This window comes from Hemitrygon akajei, chromosome 7, assembly GCF_048418815.1.
Source record: "Hemitrygon akajei chromosome 7, sHemAka1.3, whole genome shotgun sequence".
Lineage (NCBI taxonomy): Eukaryota > Metazoa > Chordata > Chondrichthyes > Myliobatiformes > Dasyatidae > Hemitrygon > Hemitrygon akajei.
Genome location: NC_133130.1, coordinates 43462256 through 43482671, shown reverse-complemented (window position 1 = coordinate 43482671; position 20416 = coordinate 43462256). Strand labels below are relative to the sequence as shown.

The 20416-nt window shown below is 40.4% G+C and overlaps 1 protein-coding gene across 3 annotated transcripts in view; it reads left to right on the top strand.

Annotated features, from left to right (window-relative positions):
• mta3 (metastasis associated 1 family, member 3) overlaps window positions 1-20416 on the top strand; it is a 156251-nt gene that overhangs the window by 35625 nt on the left and 100210 nt on the right. The window lies entirely within an intron of this gene.

The following is a 20416-nucleotide window of genomic DNA, read 5'->3' as shown; positions in this document are numbered from 1 at the left end:
CAAGTGTATTTTAGGTTGGAGAGGAAGTGAAAGAGTGGAGGCAACTAAAGGAAAGAGAGGTTGTATTTTGCAGATAGTGGTAGTGTCAGGTAAGTGAGGGTGATAAAACCTTGTTGATTACAGATGTGAATGGATGAGATGTAAATAGAATTAGAAAAATGAGGAATGCGAGAGAGAAAAAAAGTCATCAAGGTGTGATACAGAACACAACACACGCAAAATGCTGAAAAAACTTACTAAGTCAGGCAGCATCTGTGGAAGGAATAAATAATTCTGACTTCTGCCCCATTCCTTTCCAGTCTTGATGCCCTTCCATAGAGGCTGTCTGACTTGCTGAGTTCCACCAGCGTTTGTGTGTGCTGCTCGAGATTTCCAGAATCTCGTGTTAATGATACAGAACAGTTCTGTTCTTTTTCCTGTAGTCACGGCCTGACCCTGCTGAATATTTTCAACATTTTCTGTTATATTTTGCATATTCCTGTATTTTTTTTCTCTCCCTCCCCTTTTCGCCCACCTCGTTCCATTTGCATTTCCTCTGGATCAATAATTTATTATTAATTAGCTTTTACCCTCTATCAACTGACTTTTGGGATCATTCATTCTCCCTTAATCTCTGCCCTATCACATATATTCCTTCTGTCTTCTCTATTGCCTGTCTTCCTCTGCAACTTACAGCATATGAAAGGAGTTTGTATGTCCTCCCCAAATTGCACGTAGGTTTCCTCTGGGTGCTTTGGTTTCCTCCAACATTCCAAAACCCCACTGGTTAATAGGTTCATTGGTCATTGGAAGTTCTCCTGTGATTAGGCTAGAGTTAAATAGATAGCTTGTTGGTCCGGAAGAGGCTGCTCTGTGCTGTATCTCTAAATAAAATCAAATAAGATAAAAACATACAGTTACAGCCTATTGATACAGAAACAGATCACTTAAACCATGAATGTTGTTTTATAATGCTGCATGAAGTCAATAGGGACACATTACTATTTTTAAAGATGCTGTACGTATGCTGTTGACAACAAGCTGATTTGCTTTAATACCTTATTAAAAAGTTGCATGCAGTTCCTATATATTTTTGAACAACACAGATGCTCCTAAATTCTCACTCTTCAAGCTGTCCAGCTCAAACCTAGCTCTTCTACTTACTCCTAGTATTCCTTTGCCTGTGATGTCCAGTGATGCAGTGTTCAAAGCGACATTGTTCTCTTTGATTGTGAGCTGTGTTTTGAATCCAACATCCAATGAAATTTACTTTCATATAAGGAAGATTGATGCTGTGCTTCCTCACAATGTACAGAAACCACAAGCCATATATTTGGGCCTGAAGCTTAATCTTTCCAATATCTCCTTGTCTTTCCACTTTATATTAAGTTAAAAAACTATTTTGAAGTCTTTGCCATGCATTTCCCTGAACAAAACTACCTTTCTCAGTTATACTAGGTAATTGTATGTCTCTTCCTCATTTTTTTGACGATTGATTGAACTGAAGGAGAATACAGATAAATAATGATTTGACTCTTCATGGAATACAGCACGGAAAGGTTCTCTTCAACCCACTCGATCCATATCTACCATCACCACGTGTTTAAATGAATCGTGCGTTAATCCCAATTGCACTCTAGGGGCAATTTACCCAATTAACTTAACTAGAATGAATGTCTATGGAATGTCAAAGGAAAACTGGATGAAACTAATCACATGGAAAATGTCCAAAGTCCACACGGACATTAATTGTAGCATCAGAGATTGCAGTCTGGTCTCTGACGCTACAAGTAATGTTATATTTATTTAAACTCCTTTGGTGGTGTTTGTCATATATTTTTAAAAAAATCACCAGTGGTGTTTGTCACATTAAAAAAAATTCTAATTACAGTTAAAGGTGTGTGAATTTGGTAGATCTCACATTATGTTGTAAAGATCATCCGCTATTAAAATAACCTGATGACATCCAGCCTTTGTCATGCACCTATTAAACCTGGTAAATGCAATACCTTTTTTTTCACTCTAACATTTCCAAGTTATTCCAGTGATATTAATTCATTCATTTAGAGGTGCTTCAGCACAATGAAAGAAAGCAAAAGGCAGTTAATTGGTGCTCATATTTGCAGTCCAATATAATGTAATACACTTTTGTAAAAATTACAACTGGAACATTTCAATGTATTCTGTCAACTTTTAGGACTATTTCATCAGCAGCAACTTGTGTTGTTGCCAGTGTACAACAAATCTGTGCAGAAGTTATTTGTGGAAATTAATGGCAGAAGTTTGCATAGTTCTAGTAACTTGTCTCTAAATAGTATCTAGAAATACAAAAATAATTTTCCAGCAACTATGGAAACATTTTGTCTTGTCTTTTGATACACCTATACAGTTTCTCTAACGTAGCTTCCATTGAGTATAAGAGATTCACTTAATCTTGCATCCTTGTGGTTACACCTGTATTTGTCAATACCATTGAATTATCATCATTGCAGTTTTCCTTTGTCCTCAGAATCTTTCAGTAAATAATTTCAAAACTTAGAGTAATACATAGAAAATGCTGGAGGAACTCAGCAAGTCAGGCAGCATCTGTGGAATTGAATAAAAAAATCGACATTTCGGGCCAAGACCCTTCTTCAGGACACAGTCAATCAATATAGGTATATCAGTCAATGGAGATATTTTGTTAGATGCAGTGAAGGGACTTACCTCTATCATCATTGGCATCTGATTGGCCTTTGGAAAATGTACCCTTAAGCCATTAGAACATAATAAATGAGAAGTTGTTTTCTCTGAATAGAGTAAACTCGGTATCCTTCAAACTCTATTTTTGTTTTAATAGGAAAATATTTCATATTTGAATATCCACATCTCCATTGAAATGATGTAATTGTTTATGGTAATGGTTATGGTAATGATGGATTTTCCTAACATTGCAGGCAATGTGCAGAAGATAGAATTTGTTGAGGTTATCTGGAAGTTGAGCCCATTTTTGCATATTCGGATTAGTTTTCCAAAACAGTGAAGCCTTTAAGTTACAGTTTACCACAAATCATAAATAGCTTAATAGTTAACATAGCTGCACTGTGTTTCTTAGACAGTTCTGATAGATGTTTCCAATGAGGTCTTGTGCTGTTAACCCAAGATGGTAAATTTAGTATCATAGTGTACATTCTTGCTTTGTGCAAGTGTCTTAAAATAATTTTTGATGAATGCAGCCACTATACTCATAATTATTAGTCATATAAAATGTACAGAATTGCAGCGTTGATCAAATATTTCTGACCCCAGAGGATAACATGACTTCTGGCAATCTCACATTTATATTGAAGTTGTATGATAGATTTCATTGAAGATATGTGGTTAATTTGTGACCATGTAATAAACTTAAAGGGGGACATTAAGGAAATGTAGCATAAACTTCACAAGTTATACTCCTTTCAATATGTAGTAATGTAATATTACTCCTGAACAAAATGAGATTTTTTTTCTTATAGGCAATTTTTACTTTTAATATGCAATTTGTTGTCTCCCTGAATCTGTATAGCTTCATAAAATCATAAAAAATTACAGTACAGAAAGGAAATTATTTGGTCTAATGTTTCTTCTTGACCTAGGTAAGGGGCTAGTTGAAGTAATTCTACTTCCCATAACAAGATGCATTGTTTGGTAGATTATGGTTCTTCAAGTACATGTCTGAGTACTGAACTTTGATAAGATTTTTGGCTCAACCACATTTTTTAGCTATTAAGTTTGTTTGCCACAGATGTTTAGGGTGAATCATGATGAATGGTCTCTGCCTGAAATATCAACTGTTTATTCCCCCTCCACAGATGCTGCATTATCTGCTGAGTATTTTGTGTGTGTTGCCCAGATTTGTCTAACCTGTCCTTGTAGCCCATGTCCCTCCCTTAATCCAGGCAACATCCTGGTAAACAAGTTTAAGGGTAACACGAAGGGGAACTTCTTTACTCAGAGAGTGAGTGGTAGCTGTGTGGAACGAGCTTCCAGTAGAAGTGGTACAGGCAGGTTTGATTTTGTCATTTAAAAAAAAATTGGATAGGTATATGGACAGGAAAGGAATGGAGGGTTATGGGCTGAGTGCAGGTAGGTGGGACTAGGTGAGAGTAAGCATTCGGCACGGACTAGAAGGGCCGAGATGGCCTGTTTCCGTGCTGTAATCATTATATGGTTATATAGGTGTAAATATTTAAATCCCCAAACTTCTTTAAGCTTAGGTGATAAGTGATACAGTCTTATGATGGTATGTAAGAAAGTTCTGTTCAGTTCAATCCACAAAATTGAGGTGAGAGAGATATTTGTCATCCAAATAAACAGGTGTTGTCGAATTTCCCGTTGTCCTCCGAATCCTCACATGAAATATCACCAACAGTAGCTTATCACAAGGGGGACCATCTTCAAGGGAACCACCACCCAGGCAAGGGTTGACACACCGGTAGATTCCACAAGGTTACCCCAATCTCAAACAACGTGATAGTCACTTATCCAGTTCCACGACATACGAAATAACTCCAACAGTGATTTGCCACAGGGATGTCTGTCTTCAGTGAACCACCATACCCAGACAAAGGGTAAATACATGCGTGGTATTCACAAAGGTTTTCCCTCACCAGAGAACCCACTGCTGCGGATTAACTATGTGACAATCACACTTTTGTATCCGAATGGAAAAAAACTCACCCTCACAGGCTACTTAGAGAGTCCAAACAGTGATCTCTTTGTTACTATATTTCTTCTGTTTCAAACCTTCCTCTCCTCTCCTCTCTCTCTCTGCAAACTTCTTCTAGTTGCAGCAAACTTGTGAGAGTCATGTATCAATGCTCTGGCTCGATCTCCACTCACCCCTTTTGGGCTACTGAAAGTTTTAAACCAGTGACCGACTCACTGGTGTCTTTCATTGACCAAATCCTTCTCGACTCTAACTGTGTGTGTGTCTGTGTGTCCTTGTATATTTAAAACAAGCTACAGGAAAAATGTGAACATTCATTGTCGGTCAAATAACTCCACCTCTCTCACCATAATAACCAAGCAACTCTGCAGTCAGCAGAGATCCAACAGTGTCTAAAAGTCAGTCTCATTCCCTCAGCATTTTAAAGTGACAGTCCACAGAAAAAAATGAAACCTAGGGGTATATAACAAGTAGTAGAAGTATATTTTAAAGAAGAAGTATTAAATTTGTGAATTGTCCAGGACGTCACCATTAGTCACATTGGTTGCCGGCACCATCTTGTCTTGATAACTTGCTCCAACTGCTCTCCATCCCTCATGCCATCTAGTTCTGCCTATCCCTACAAGCCCCTGCTTCCCTTCGTCTCTTAATACAGTTTATCCTTACTGTGCACTCTCGGTCCTGAGGCAGTTTCAACCCAAAATGTCGACCTTCGCAAATGCTTTCTGACCTGCTGAGTTCCTCCAATAGTTTGTTTTCTGCTTCAACAGCAACTTTGTTTGCGGTCTTTCCAATACATTGGATTGGGTCATTGGTTAATTGGGACAGCCACTTATTTGGGACAACCCAAAGAACAAAAGCGAATCGAGGAAGTAATCAGGACTCCCATTGTTTATTTTGGATGCCATGCTGCTTAATTGGGACAGGTGACTGTTGCAGGTTTCTAGTGTCAGTCACATACACTGCATGTTGCTGTTCGACAATGCATCGCCCTTAGAGTAACCAGTTTTAAATATCATCAGTTGCTTGTGTTTGTGTTCAAAAAGTGGTGATTTTTGTCACTGACAGTTTGCAAGAAATAAGCGGTAAGACAATTCAGAACTGCTTGCTCACAGTGGTTCAAGAATTTGGGCTTGGAGATGCCAGAAACAGTCTGGAGTGAAAATGAAATTAGTTAATTACTTCAAATTAGGAACTATAAAGAATTTGAAGGTATTGGCAATCATCTTGAACGATACAATGGAAATAAAGATTTGGAAGACGCAGTCATCAAAATCATTGTATGAAGGCAGCCCTTTATCTGCACTAGGTATCTGTGCTGATTTGTTCAGTCAAAAGAACACAAGTGTTCCCTGGATGAATTCCTCTGATACTAACTGTCAGTAACTAAAACATAGTTTTATAGTACTGTAGTAGTATTAGTACTGTAGTGTCCTAATTTGTTCTGTAATTCACATGAGTACATAATTTGTTACTCAGTTAAGCAGGAGTTTGTTTTTATACGTATTGAACTATTTACATGAAACTTTGGCAAACTGGAGCAGCCACTTAATTGAGCCAAAATGTATTGTTCCACTGTGTCCCATTTAACCAGAATTACTGTATTCTCTCAAGCTAATCTTGTGTCATTTCTTCTCAAACTCTTTGAGTCCATATTTTTCTATGTCCATCATTCTTCACTGGAAGGCACTAGCAATATGGCGGAAGTTCCATATGTCAATGGTCATGAAATTTGCGAAGTTACCAATACTAGAGCTAAGGTTCTTGGGAATCTGAAAGGTCTGAAGGTAGATAAGTCACCTGGACCAGATGGTGTCCACCCCGGGATTCTGAAAGAGGTGGCTGAAGAGATTGTGGAGGCATTAGAAAAGATCTTTCAAGAATCACTAGATGCTAGAATGGTTTCGGAGGACTGGAAAATTGCAGATGTATTTCCACTCTTCAAAAGGAAGAGAGGCAGAAGAAAGGAAGCTATAGGCCAGTTAGTTTGACCTAAGTGGTTGGGAAGATATTGGAGTTAATTGTTAAGGATCAGTTCTCAGGGAGTTGGAAGCAGTTGTTAAAATAGGCCGTAGTCAGCAAGGGAAAATTTTGCCTGACAGATTTGTTGGAATTCTTTGAACAAATAACAAACAGGGTAGACAAAGGAGAATCAGTTGATGTTGTGTACTTGGATTTTCAGAAGGTCATTGACAAGATGTCACACATAATGAGCTGCAAGCCCATGGTATTACAGGAAAGATTCTAGCATGGATAAAGCAGTGGCTGATTGGCAGGAGGCAGAGAGTGGAAATAAAGGGGGCCTTTTCAGGTTGGCTTCTGATAACTAGTGGCGTTCCACGGGTCTGTGTTGAGACCGATTCGTTTTACATTATATGTCATTGATTTTGATGGTATGAAAATAGGTGGAGGGGCAGATAGTTTTAAGGAAGTAGAGAGGCTACCAAAGGACTTGGTCAGATTAGAAGAATGGGCAAAGAAATCTGCCAAAGAAATGGCAGATTGAATACGGTGTCAGGAAGTGTATGGTCCTGCACGTCGGTGGTGAAGAAAGCAAATACAATGTTACCATTAACATCAAGAGGATTAGCAATGTTGAGACTTTATAAACACTGGTGAGGCCTCACTTGGAGTATTGGTGAGCAGTTTTGGGCTCCTTATCTTGGAAAGTATGTGCTGAACCTGGAGAGAATTTAAAGGATGCTCACAAAAGTGATTCCAGCTTGTCATGTGATGAATGTTCAATGGCTCTGGGCCTGTATTCAGTAGAACTCAGAAGAATGAGGTGTGCCCCCATTGAAACCTATGGTGGGAGAGTCTTAAGACTAGAGGACACAGCCTCAAAATAGAGGGGTGTCCTCTAAGGATGGAGGTGAGGAGGAATTTCTTTAGCCAGAGAGTGGTGAATCTGTGGAATTCTTTGCCACAAGCTGCTGTGGAGGCCAAATCTTTATGTATATTTAAGGCAGGGATTGATAGATTCCTAATTGGTCAGTGTGTGAAGGGATACAGGGAGAAGGCCTGAGTCTGAGATCGAGTGGAAAATTGATCGGCCATGATGAAAGGGCAGTGCAGACTTGATAGGCCAAATGGTCTTATTTGGCACCTGTCCTTGTCTCCAGTACCTCTTGTAGACATGTGATATTGTGCTTCTGGCTTATTATTTGGCACCTTGCTGCCACTCTTTAATATATTTGACCTACTCTCAGGAGTTCTGTTACTTGCCTCTCCTGCTTTAAAAACTTCTTTAGAATATAACTTCTTGACCTTGGATATGGCCAAGTCTTTTACTATTATAGTCTGTTTTCTCAACATGATCTATCTTCTCATTGTTACCGTCAGGAAGGAGGTACAGCAGCCTGAATTCTATTTTTTATATATATATATATATATATATATATAATATTATGTATTGTACTTCTGCTGCAAAGTTAACACGTTTCATGACATATGTTGGTGATACTAATTCTGATTCTTGAGCATTTATTCAGTTAAGCTAAAAGTTTGTCAAGGTGGGAAAAAAAGCAGCTTTTAACAGAATTCTGCAAAGTTTGCTGTTGACTCTTTTTCAAGGCTTTCACAGCTAGTTGCGGGACAGGGTAGATTTGGAAGAAGCCCCATTCTAGGATGATCCTGTGTTATGTGGCAATAGTTGGAAGTAACAGAAGCTCACAGTAAATTGTAAAAAATAAAAGGCAGGCAGCAACAGGAGTGAGAAAGTTTAAAAAAAAGGTGTGTAAGCATAAGCACTTAATCTGTAAAGATTTCTCACAAGAGTATGCAAGATCTATGAAATAAATGGGCTAAGAAGCACTCTTGCACAAATAAACTCAAGGAAAAAATACATGGTTCTGTTGCAAAAAATATGTTTAAATCCAATATAAATAAGAAAAATTGAAACTGGTCAGTACTGGGTTTTATCCATCATGATTATGTTTCAAAGTACAGAAGGATAATGTTTGGAATTAAAGGCCAGTTCAAACTAATTTGAATTGTAGAATTACAGGCTTTAAAAATGTAACAAATGGGCAAGTGCTACAAATGGCCAGAATTCTAAAATGCCACTGCCTACTGCTGACATTGATTTGAAATTTTAGTGGAATATTTAAGATTAATGAGACATGTCACTTTTAATGTCAAATTGTTATGTTTTAAGATGTGGTTTCTGGTTGCTCAATGTGGCACAAAACTGCAATTAACAATTGAGGTCATTTGAAAACACAATTTCACAAAGGGTTTCATGAATTACAAAGCATTGACTAGAACTCTCAGTTGTAATGTTCAGGCATAGAACAATAAATTTGTATAGGGTTTCATTACAGCAATGAAATAATGTGTTTTTCATGTATTGCTTGAAATATTGCTAACAAATATTGGTTAGGGAACTGAAGGAGAGACTTGTCCTTGAATAGCTTTATCTGCAGAGCTTGCATCTCTATCATTTAGTTTTTCATCCCAAATGTGTCACATAATTTGAACATAGAACAGGGATCATTACAACATAGCTATTTGGCCCACGATATTTTGCCAACCTTTTAACTTATTCTAAGATTAATCTAATCATTCTCTTCTGCATAATCCTCCAATTTTCTATCATCTATGTGTCTAAGAGTTTTATAAATGGCCCTAATGTATTTGCCTCTACCATCACCTCTGGCAAAGTGTTTCACATACCCATCACTCTCTGCGTAAAGAACTTAACTCTAACGTCTCCCCTATACTTTCTTCCAGTCGCCTTATCATTATGCCCCTTTATATTAGCCATCTCTGCCCTGGGGAAAAGTCTCTGACTCCCCACTGTATCTATACCTCTCATTATCCTTACACCACCTATCCAGTCACCTCTCATCCTCTCTTGCTCCAAAAAGAAAAGCCCTAGTTTGTTCAACCTGTATGCTCTCTAGTCCCTGCAGCATCTTCATAAATCTTCTCTGAGCTCTCTAAAGCTTCCCCATCCTTCCAATAATGAGACAAACAGAACTGAATACAATTTTCCAGGTCGTTTTATAGAGCTGCAGCATTACTCGTGGCTCTTGAACTCAATACCCCACCTAATGAAGACCAACACACCATATGACTTATTAACAACTTCATCATCTTATGTGGCACCTTTGATGGATCTGTGGCCATGGACTCCAAGATCCCTCTGTTCTTTCACTTTGCCAAGAATCCTGACATTAACTTTGGATATTATCTTCAAAATTAATCCTTCAAAATGAATCACTTCGTAGTTTTCTAAGTTGAACTCTATCTGTCACTTCTCAGGCCAGCTCTTCCATCCTGTCAGTGTCATGTTGCAACCTTCATCAACCCTCCACACTATTCATAACTTCACCAACCTTTGTATAATACGCAAGCTTACTAACCCACCTTTCCACATCCTCATCCAAGCCATTTAGAAAAATCACAAAGTCCAGGGGTCCAGCATTTTGTGTGTTGTCCAGAGCAGACCTTTGTGAAACAGGCACTGGTCACTGATCTCCAGGCAGAATATCCTCCATCTACTACCACCCTCTGCCTTCTATGGGCTAGAACTTGTGTATCCACGCAGCTAAGGTTCCCAGCCTCCTAATTTTCTGAATTGGCTTGCCATGGGGAACCTTATCGAATGCCTTATTAAAATCCATATACACCACATCCATTACTCTATCTTCATCAATATGCTGTGTCACATTCTCAAAGGACTCAATCAGGCTTGTGAGGCATGTCCTGACCCTCACAAAGCCATACTTACTATCCTTAATCAGACTATGCTTCTCCAATTCTCATAAATCACGTCTCTAAGAATCCTCTCCAATAACTTGCTCACCACTGAAGTAGGACTCACTGGTCTATAATTCATAGGATTGTCCCTACTCACTTACTTAAACAAATCTGGAACTACTGTAACCTATGAGGATGCAAAGATCCTCGCCAAAGGCATGGCAATTTTTTCCTTCGCTTTCCATAGTAACCTGGGGCATAACCCATCTAGCCCTGGGGATTTATCTATCCTAATGTTTTACAAAGATTCAAGCATATCCTCTGTCTTAACATCAACATGTTCTAGCATACTAGCTTGTTTTATGCTATCTTCAAACTTAAATGTTTCTCTCACTGGTGAATACTGAAGCATGTTATTCATGAAGGATCACTCCTACCACCAACTCCTGATTCATGTTTCCTCTTCTATCCTGGATTGGTTCTATCCTTACCCTGGCCATTCTTCTGTTCTTCACGTATGTGTAGAACACCTTGGAATTTTCCTTAATCATACTTGCCAATGCCTTCTCATGCCCCTTTCTAGCTCTCCTAAGTCCATTCTTCAGCTGCTCCCATTCCTCCTTGTAACTATCTAGAGCCCTCCCTGATCCTTGCTTTCTAAACCTTAAATAAGCTTCTTTCTTCCTTTGATGAGATGTTTCACATCTTGTATTATTCATGGATCCTTCACCTTCCTCCATCCTTTCCCTGTTTCAATGGGACAAACCTATCCAGAAGCTCCAGCCTATTGAGAACCTCCAGTTCTGTGGTGCAGTATTCCAATGCTACTGCTGTGAAGTGTCACCTTGGGCTATTGCTTGAATTGTGCAGTGGCGTATAAACTAAGAATTATTTGACTGAGGAGAAAGTGCTTCATTGAGCCAAAGCTTATGAATCACTGGTTCTGCTTTTGATCTTGGTTGGTTTTGTTCCCTTCAGCAGTCAGATATAATATTGAGTCCAGCATTTTTGAGCTAGGGGAAGAGTTTTGGTCTGCTATCCAGTAAGGATTGCGCGAAAAAGTACTGCACATACATGACTGAAGACAGATTATTCTGAGTTAACACATGTTAACTTTGTATTTTTTTTGGCTTGAAAAGCCTTAAACCTGGGGAATAATTACTTGATTCTTTTTGTGTGCTATCAGGCAAGTGAGGGGAAAGTTGTTGAAAATTGAGGTTAAGTAGAAACTCTGGGACCAAACTAACAGTTTATTAAACATAGGCAAACCACGGCAGATGCTGAAAATTGGTAATATAAACAGAATGTTCTGCAAACTTTCATATGATCACATTGTGTCTGTGGAAAAATAAACTGTTAACTCTTCAGGTCAATGTAAGAAAGAACAGTGGGAGTAGGCCATCTGGCTCATCAAGCCTGCTCCACCATTTCATAAGATCATGACTGATCTGACCATGGACTCAGCTCCACCAACCTGCTTTTTCCCCAGAATCCTGAATTCAGCATAGAGAGTTCAAAGAGTTGGGTAACACACACAAAATGCTAGGGGAACTCTGCAGGCCAGGCAGAATCTATGGAAAAAGAGTAAACAGTTGATATTTCAGGCCAAGACCTTTCTTCAGGACTGGAGAGAAAAGATGAAATCAGAGTACGAAGATGGGGTAGGAAGAAATACAAGACAGTAGGTGATAGGTGAAACTGGGGGGGGGGGGGGTGATGTTGAAGTAAAGAGCTGGAAAGTTGATTGGTGACGAGATTGGACTGGAGAAGGGGGAATCTGATAGGAGAGGACAGAAGGCCATGGAAGAAAGGGAAGGGGAGGAGGATGAGAGGGAGGTGATAGGCCGGTAAGAAGATAAGGTGAGAGAGGGAAATGAAAATGGGGATATGGTGGGGTGGGCATTACCAGAAGTTTGAGAAATCTATGTTTATGCCATCAGGTTGCACGCTACACTGGCAGAACATAAGGTTTTGCTCCTCCAACCTGAGTGTGGCCTCATTGCGGCAGTAGAGCAGGCCACAGGCTGACATGTTGGAATGGAAATAGGAAGTGGAATTAAAATGGGTGGCCACTGGGAGATGCTGCTGGGACAGAGTGTAGGTGCTCGGCGAAGTGGTCTCCTACAATGGGTCTCACCAATATACAGGAGGCCTCAGTAGGAACACCGGATGCAGCAGATGACCCCAATAGACTTGCAGGTGAAGAGTTGCTTCACCTGGAAGGACTGTTTGGGGCGCTAAATGGTAGTGAGGGAGGAGGTTTAGGGGCAGGTCTAGTACTTGTTCTGCTTTCAAGGATTAGTGCCAGGAGGGAGATCAGTGGACAAGGGAGTCATATAGGGAGCAATCCCTGTGGAGAGCAGAAAGTGGGGGAGAGGGAATGATGTGCATGGTAGTGGGATCCCATTGGAGATGGCAGAATTTACATAGAATTATGTGCTGGATGCAGTGGCAGGTGGGGCAGTAGGTGAGGGCAGTAAGAAACCTATCCCTGCTGGGGTGAGGTCAGATGTGTGTGAAATGGAAGAGATGTGGTTGAGCACAATGTTAATGGTGGAGGAAAGGAAGATTTCTCCTTTGAGGAAGGAGGACATCTCCTTCGTTCTGGAGTGAAAAACCTAATCCTGAGAGCAGATGCAGTGGAGACAGAGAAATTGAGAGACGGGGATTTTTACAAGTATTAAGTTAAAGAGCAAGACCTCCGGGATTATGATCTCAGGATTACTACCCATGCCACAGGCTAGTGAGGCCAGAACTAGGAAGATTATATAGTTTAACACGTGGCTAAGAAGTTGGTGTTGGAGGGAGGGCATAAGATTTTTGGATCATTGGGCTCTCTTCCAGGGAAGGTGGGAGCTGTACAGAAGGAATGGTTTGTACCTGAACTGGAGGGGGTCTAATATCCTAGAGGGAAGACTTGTTAATGTTGCAGGGTGGGGTTTAAACTAGAGGTGCAAGGGAAAGGGAACCAGAGTGCCAGAACAGTTAGTGGAGAGGTTGTGGAGGCAGATGTTGATAAGACTTCAGACAAAATTAGGAATCAAAAGGTTGAGCATGGTGTGACTAGTGTCCTGAGCTGCCTGTATTTCAATGCAACAGGTACCATAGAAAAGGCAGATAATAGTGCTGAAGACAAGGTAGCTTGTTTACAGAGGCAATATGTAGTGAGGAGAGGCTGTAGATAAGGCAAAATTGCAGTCAGCAGGATGATTTGCAAAGTAAAAGGTAGACAAGATTGAAAAGGGTGAATACAGGACTGAAGGTGTTGTACTTGAATGCACGCACCATACAGAATAAGTTAGATGAACTTGTAGCACAGTTACAGATTGACAAGTATGAATTTGTAGGCATCACTGAATCATGGCAGAAAGAAGTTTATAGCTGGGAGCTTAATGTCCATGTATACACATTGTATCAAAACGACAGGCAGAGGAGGCAGTGTTGATCTGCTGGTTAAAAATGAAATGAAATCATTAGAGGTGACATAGGGCCAGAAGGTGTTGAATCCTTGTGGATAAAGCTAAGGAACTGCTGATGGGAGTTGTATTCAGACCCCCAAACAGTAGTAAGGACGTGGTCTACAAATTACAACAGGAGATAGAATGCATACCACAGGGGCAACATTACGATAGTCATGTGGGATTTCAATGTGCAGGTAGATGGTAAAAGCAGGTTGGTGCTGGATTACAGGAGGGAGAATTTCTAGAGTGCCTGCGAGATGGCTTTTCAGAGCAGCTCATGGTTGAGCCCCCTAGGGATCAGCTATTCTGGATTGGGTGTTGTGTAATGAACCAGAATTGATTGGAGAGGTTAAGGTAAAAGAACCTTTGGGGGCAAGTGATTATAACATGATGGAGTTCACCCTGAAATTTGACAAGGAGAAGCTAAAGTCAGATATACAGAGGCTTGAGAGAGGAGTTGGCCAGAATTGATTGGAAAAGAACACCGGCAGATATGAGGGCAAAGCAAAAATGGGTGGAATTTTTGGGAGCTATTCAGAAGGCAGATGATATATATATCCCAAAGAGGAAGAAGTATTCCAAAGGCTAACAAGAGAAGTGAAAGCCAGCATAAAAGCCAAATAGAGTGCATATAATAGAGTAAAAATTAGAGCAAAGCTAGAGGATTGGAAGACATTTAAAACAACAGAAGGCAAGTAAAAAAGTCATTAAGGAGGTAAAGATGGAATACAAAAGTAAGCTAGAAGGTAAGCATTAAAGAGGTTACCAAAAGTTTCTCCAGGTTCTTAAAGTGTAAAAAAGAGACCGAGTGGATAATGGACTGCTGGAAAACAATGCTGGAGAGATAGTAATGGGGGAGAACGAAATGGCAGATGAACTGAAGAAGTATTTTGCATCAGTCTTCAGTGTGGAAGACACTGGGGGAAGTTCCAGGGATCATGAAGTGTTGGAAGTTATCATTACTAGAGGGAATGTTCTTGGGGAAATTGAGAAATCTGAAAGTAGATAAATCACCTGGACCAGAGGCTGTACACCCCAGGGTTCTGAAAGAAATGTCTGAAAATATTGTGAGGCATTAGTAATGATCTTTCAAGAATCACTAGATTCTGGAATGGTTCTGGAAGACTGGAAATTTGCAAATGTCACTCCACTTTTCAAGAAGGGAGAGATGGCTGTAGAAAGGAAACTATAGGCCTATAGTGGTTGGGAAGAGGGTGGAGTCAATTATTAAGCACAAGTTCTCAGGGTAACACATGATTAAATAGGCCTCAAGGAAATCTTGCCTGACCAATCTGTGGAATTCCTTGAAGAAGCAACAAGCAGGATAGGCAAAGGAGAATTGGTTGACATTGTGTTCTTGTATTTTCTGAAGTCCTTTGAAAAGGTGCCGTACGTGAGGCTGCTTAACAAGCTTTGAGCCAATGGTATTACAGGAAAGATTCTGACATGGATAAAGCTGTCACAAATGAGAAAATCTGCAGTTGCTGGAAATCCAAGTGACACACTCAAAATGCTAGAGAAAATCAGCAGGCCAGGCAGCATCTATTGAAAAAAGTACAGTTGACGTTTTGGGACATGACCTTGATGTCTTGGCCTGAAACATGGTTAAAGCTGTGTTGATTGGCAGGAGGCAAAAGGTGGGAATAAAGAGAGCCTTCTCTGGTTGAATCCCACTGACTAGTGGTGTTCCACAGGGGTATGTGTTGGGACCAATTCTTTTTACGTTATATATCAGTGATTTGGATGATGGAATTGATGGCTTTGTTGCACAGTTTGCAGGTGATATGAAGATGGGTGGAGTGGCAGGTAGTTTTCAGGATGTAGAGAGGCTACAGAAGGACTTAGGCAGATTAGGAGAATTGGTAAAGAAATGGCAGATGGAATACAGTGTCAGGAAGTGTATGGTCTTGCACTTTGATAGAGAAAATGAAAAAGTTGACTAATTTCTAAATGGAGAGAACATACAAAAACTTCAGGTGCAAAGGGACTTGGGAGTCCTTGTGCAGGATTCCCTAAGGTTAATTTGCAGGTTGAGTCTGTGGTAAGGAACGCAAATGTGATGTTAACATTCATTTCAAGAGAACTAGAATTTAAAAGCTAGGATATAATGTTGAGACTTTATAAAGCACTGGTGAGGCCTCACTTGGAGCATCATGTGCAGTTTTAGGCTCCTTATCTTAAAAGGATGTTCTGAAACTGGAGAGGGTTCAAAGGAGGTTCATGAAAATGATTCCAAGATTGAATGGCTTGTCATATGAAAAAGGTTTGATGGCTCTGGGCCTGTATACTCTAGAATTCAGAAGAATGAGGGGTAAGCTAATTGAAACCTATCGAATGGTGAAAGGCCTTGATAGAGTGGGTGTGGAGAGGATGTTTCCTGTGGTGGGCAAGTCTAAGACTCGAGGACACAGCCTCAGAACAGGTGGGTGTCTTTTTAGATTGGAGATGAGGAGGAATTTCTTTAGCCAGAGAGTGGTGAATCTGTGGAATTCTTTGCCGCAGGCAGCTGTGGAGGCCAAGTCTTTATGTGTATTTAAGGCAGGGGTTGATAAATTCTTGATTGGTCAGGGCATGGGGGGGGGGAGGGATACAGGGAGAAGGTAGGAGATTGAGGATGAGAGGAAAATTTCAACAACTGTGATGAAATGGCAGAGCAGACTGGATAGGCTGAATGGCCTAATTCTGCTCCGATATCTTATGGGCTTTAATTCCCCAGCTGTGCTAAAATCCATCAAACTTCTTCTTAAATATGTCTACTGCTTCCCTGGGCAGAGAATTCAACAGATTCACTACTCTGGGGAAAAGCAGTTACTCCTCATCTCTATCTTAAATCTATTCCCCTGTTTCTTGTGGCTTTGTCGTCTAGTTCTAGTATCATTTATTAAAGAAAACAACTTTCCTGCCTCTATCATATCTTAATCCGTGAGCCAGGACCCCAGCATTTGGCCACTGGTACCATCTGGGGGGAATAATAATAGTGATTTTTGGCAAGGTATACACCCCCTAGTGCTGGAAAATATGTTATAGCACTGTAGCGGTGGTAGCTTTCCGTCATAACAATGGAAAGCTCTCTGCATTCTGTGGATATCATACATTGACATGGTAGAGAACGTAGTACTTGGGCTTCTGCGCGCCTCTCGTGAGGGGGCTGGGAGTTGCACCTCCACACTATAAGAACCATGATCCCACGGTGCTTTGCCTATGATAAGATGAATTATGCCAGGTACCTGTCCCCTTACTTTCCTCAGATGATGAACCTCCCAGAGAAGAATCCTTCTGTGTATGAGGCCTTCAAGACAGGCCAATTCCCAGTGCAGCTGTCAAGTAACAACCCCTTTGGGCAGATCCCTGTGGGCCAGGCTATTGAAGCCACAGTGAACAAAAACAAATAGGGAGGCACATCACGGTTCAGCCTGAATGCTGGAGCTATCAAGCGTTACTACATAAACAGCTGAGCACCGCAATGCATTCCTGGGACAGTTAAGGGAGGTGGTGCAAGGCAACAAATCAGAGCTTTCTCGTGCAGAGCTACAGTGGCCAAGCATCCTGAAAGACGAGGAAGCAGTTTCAGCAGCGGTTAGCCTCATACATGAATGGGTCAACCCCTTTGCAGAGAAGCAGGACCTCATTAGCATCTCTACGGCAAAGGCAGCCCCCAAGGACATTTCCTCCGACATGATAAAGGCATATGAGATTTGTGAGCAATGCTATGCAACCTTCAAGGATGAGAGACCAGAGGGAGACCCACCAAGAAAGAAGTTCCATGACCAAATGAAAACCAAAAAGCTGAAAACATTCAGTGATATGTGTAAGAAGAGAGAAGTTAAATCAAATGGGAGGAAGATCATCTTGAAAGCAGACAGGTCTTTCTTTGGATGCATCATAGTAATGGCACAAGGGCACAGTTTACACATGGAGGATATCCTTTCTCAACCCCTTGGACCATTGCCCTGGGCCCTGTCCTCACAGAAGGATTGCTGAGAAAGACAAGTAAAGCTACTTTAGCCATAACCTTGGAGAAAAATGTAGCAGTAGAAGAGCAACTCTCAGGAAACTCTGCTACAGTGGTTGATGGAATGAACTTGGTCCAAAGAGCGAAAGGTGATCAAGTTACTTTCAGAGATGTTGCACAACAATTCTGGGCATGGCTCTGAGGGAAGGCAGTCAGAGTAACAGAATAGATGTTGTGTTCAACACATACAATGAGAACTCTATCAAGAATAGTTAAAGATTTATATGGGGTGAGGAGACTGGTCATGAGTTGTAAGGTATCACAGGCACACAGATGGTGAGGCAGGGAAGGAGCTTCCTGACCAAAGTCAGTAACAGAAATAATCTCATTAGCTTCATAGTCCATGAATGAAGGAAGGCAGAGTACAGAGCCTGTATGCTCCCAAAGGATCGACCTCCAAGGTCAATGAGCTCAGGTATCACCTTTTCTGTGCGAAAAAAGGTGAAATCAAAAGTCATGCAAGGACTGCTTAACAAAACATGCACAGCGAGCCAACTACCAGGCTGGTATACGGAGATGTTTGGAGAAAGACCCACAAGTCCCAAGTCCTGTTGGCAGAGGATGGAAGAAGGAGAGAGGAGAGGGGGCTGAACAGTTGGTGGTGCACTGGATGGAAGGCCAGCCAGCACCCGATGCCGTCCTGGATCTACTGGCCAGTAACTGTCCAAAAAAAAGGTTCACTCCCAAGATGTATGTGTGTTGCAAATGGCCTCAGGTGTACTGGCATGTGTAGACTGGCGGACGGTGAGAACCAGGCATCCACCTCAGAGAGTGTGGGAAGCTCAGATGAAGATGTGGAAGACGTGGAATTCTTGGAAAATTATTATGATTATTAATAGGTTATTGAAAGTATGGAAAACAAAGTATGGAAAGCAGTCTTTGATTAAATATATTCTTTTTACAACCAAATGGGGCCTAGGTTATGGCTGTGTGGAACCCCGCATTTGAATTCTTGTATTATAATTCTATATGCTATGACAAAAGCGTAAGATTGTTTTGATTTGATACAACAATATGGAAAATATCATGACATTGATAAAACTCCAGAAATCTCTCCAAATGAGGTTTTTTACCTTTTGGGTGGTGGGGTAATGTTTTCTGCTGTATTGATGTTAATGTGGAATAAATACAAAAAATGATTACTTATTTCAATTCCTGAATAAACTCTCTACAAATCCATGTGATTATATGTGTCCTAGGGTTTTTATTGACTTTTTCAAAATAAACAACAGACAAATATTTTTCTAAAAATGAAATGATTCACTCTACTGAAATTGGGCACTATACTGCGAGTGGCACCAATGACATAGTTTTCAATGTAGAATTTTATAACAACATTTGATGAAAAGTGCTTGAACTCAGCTGTCATTGTGACAAATTTCAATGTTGAGGGATCACTGATGACAAAATACCACTAGGTTGAATATATATGTTGTACTTTATATTGGCCACTTTTCAGAAATGCTTATTTTAGGGTAGTGTTATAAAATGTATGATAGCACACATAAAACTACCACTGGTGCAATGCTATCACATATTTTCTAACTCTACAGATGTATACCTTGCCAAAAATCACTAGAGCATTATTCCCCTCAGATGGTACCGACTAACCGTACTGGCTCACGGACTATCTACCCCTTTCATAATTTTCTGTTTCTGTAAGATCTTCTCATTCTTCTGAATTCTGGTTACTGTAGTCCCTGGAGACGTAATCTCGCCTCACAAGTTAACCCCCTCATCTCTAGAATCAACATAGTGAACCTCATCTGCCCTGCCTCCAAAGCCAGTCCGTCTTTCCACAAGTAAGGAGACGAGAACTGCATGCAATTCTCCAGAAGGGACCTCACCAACAGTTGCAGCATATTCCCCCGCTCTTAAGTTCAATCCCTTGAACAATGAAACGCACCATTCCATTTGCTTTCTTGATATTCCGTTGCACTTGCAAACCAACCATATATGATAAATGCATAAGCTTTTCCAAGTTCCTCTGCACACCAGTGTACTGCAGTTTTTACACCATTTAAATAATAATATGATCTTCTATTTTCCCTTCCGAAGTGCACGACTTTGCGTTTACCAACAATCTCTCAAAAGGATATAGTAATCTCACTATTAAGAATGCTTTTCAGTTAAAGGAAAAGTGTGAACTGTAATCAGCAAGACCGACTAAGAAGTGTTTTTCAACAGACATTTAGTAACCACTGATATTTTAAATGGATCATTTAGCATTCAGTGGTAATGTTGTAGCAGTTCACAAGGGATTAAAATTGTACAGGAGTTTGATTGCAATGTGCATCTTTATTTAGCACAATCTTTAGTCTAACTTTGAGAAGGGGAAGTCAGTGCTTATCCTCTGCCTACCTTTAGATAGATGGGTCAGGAATTTAAGTAGAAAATTGTCCATGAGGAGCAACCTAACGTCAAGTTATATAGCATCTGCTATATAAAGAAACAATGGCAGATTAAGTATCGTGAATATTCACCAGATTATAGAAACATTTTGTGCATGTCTTTGGATTTAGATTGCTTGTTTGATTGAAAAAAAATTGAATATTTGCTGAACTGAATATATTT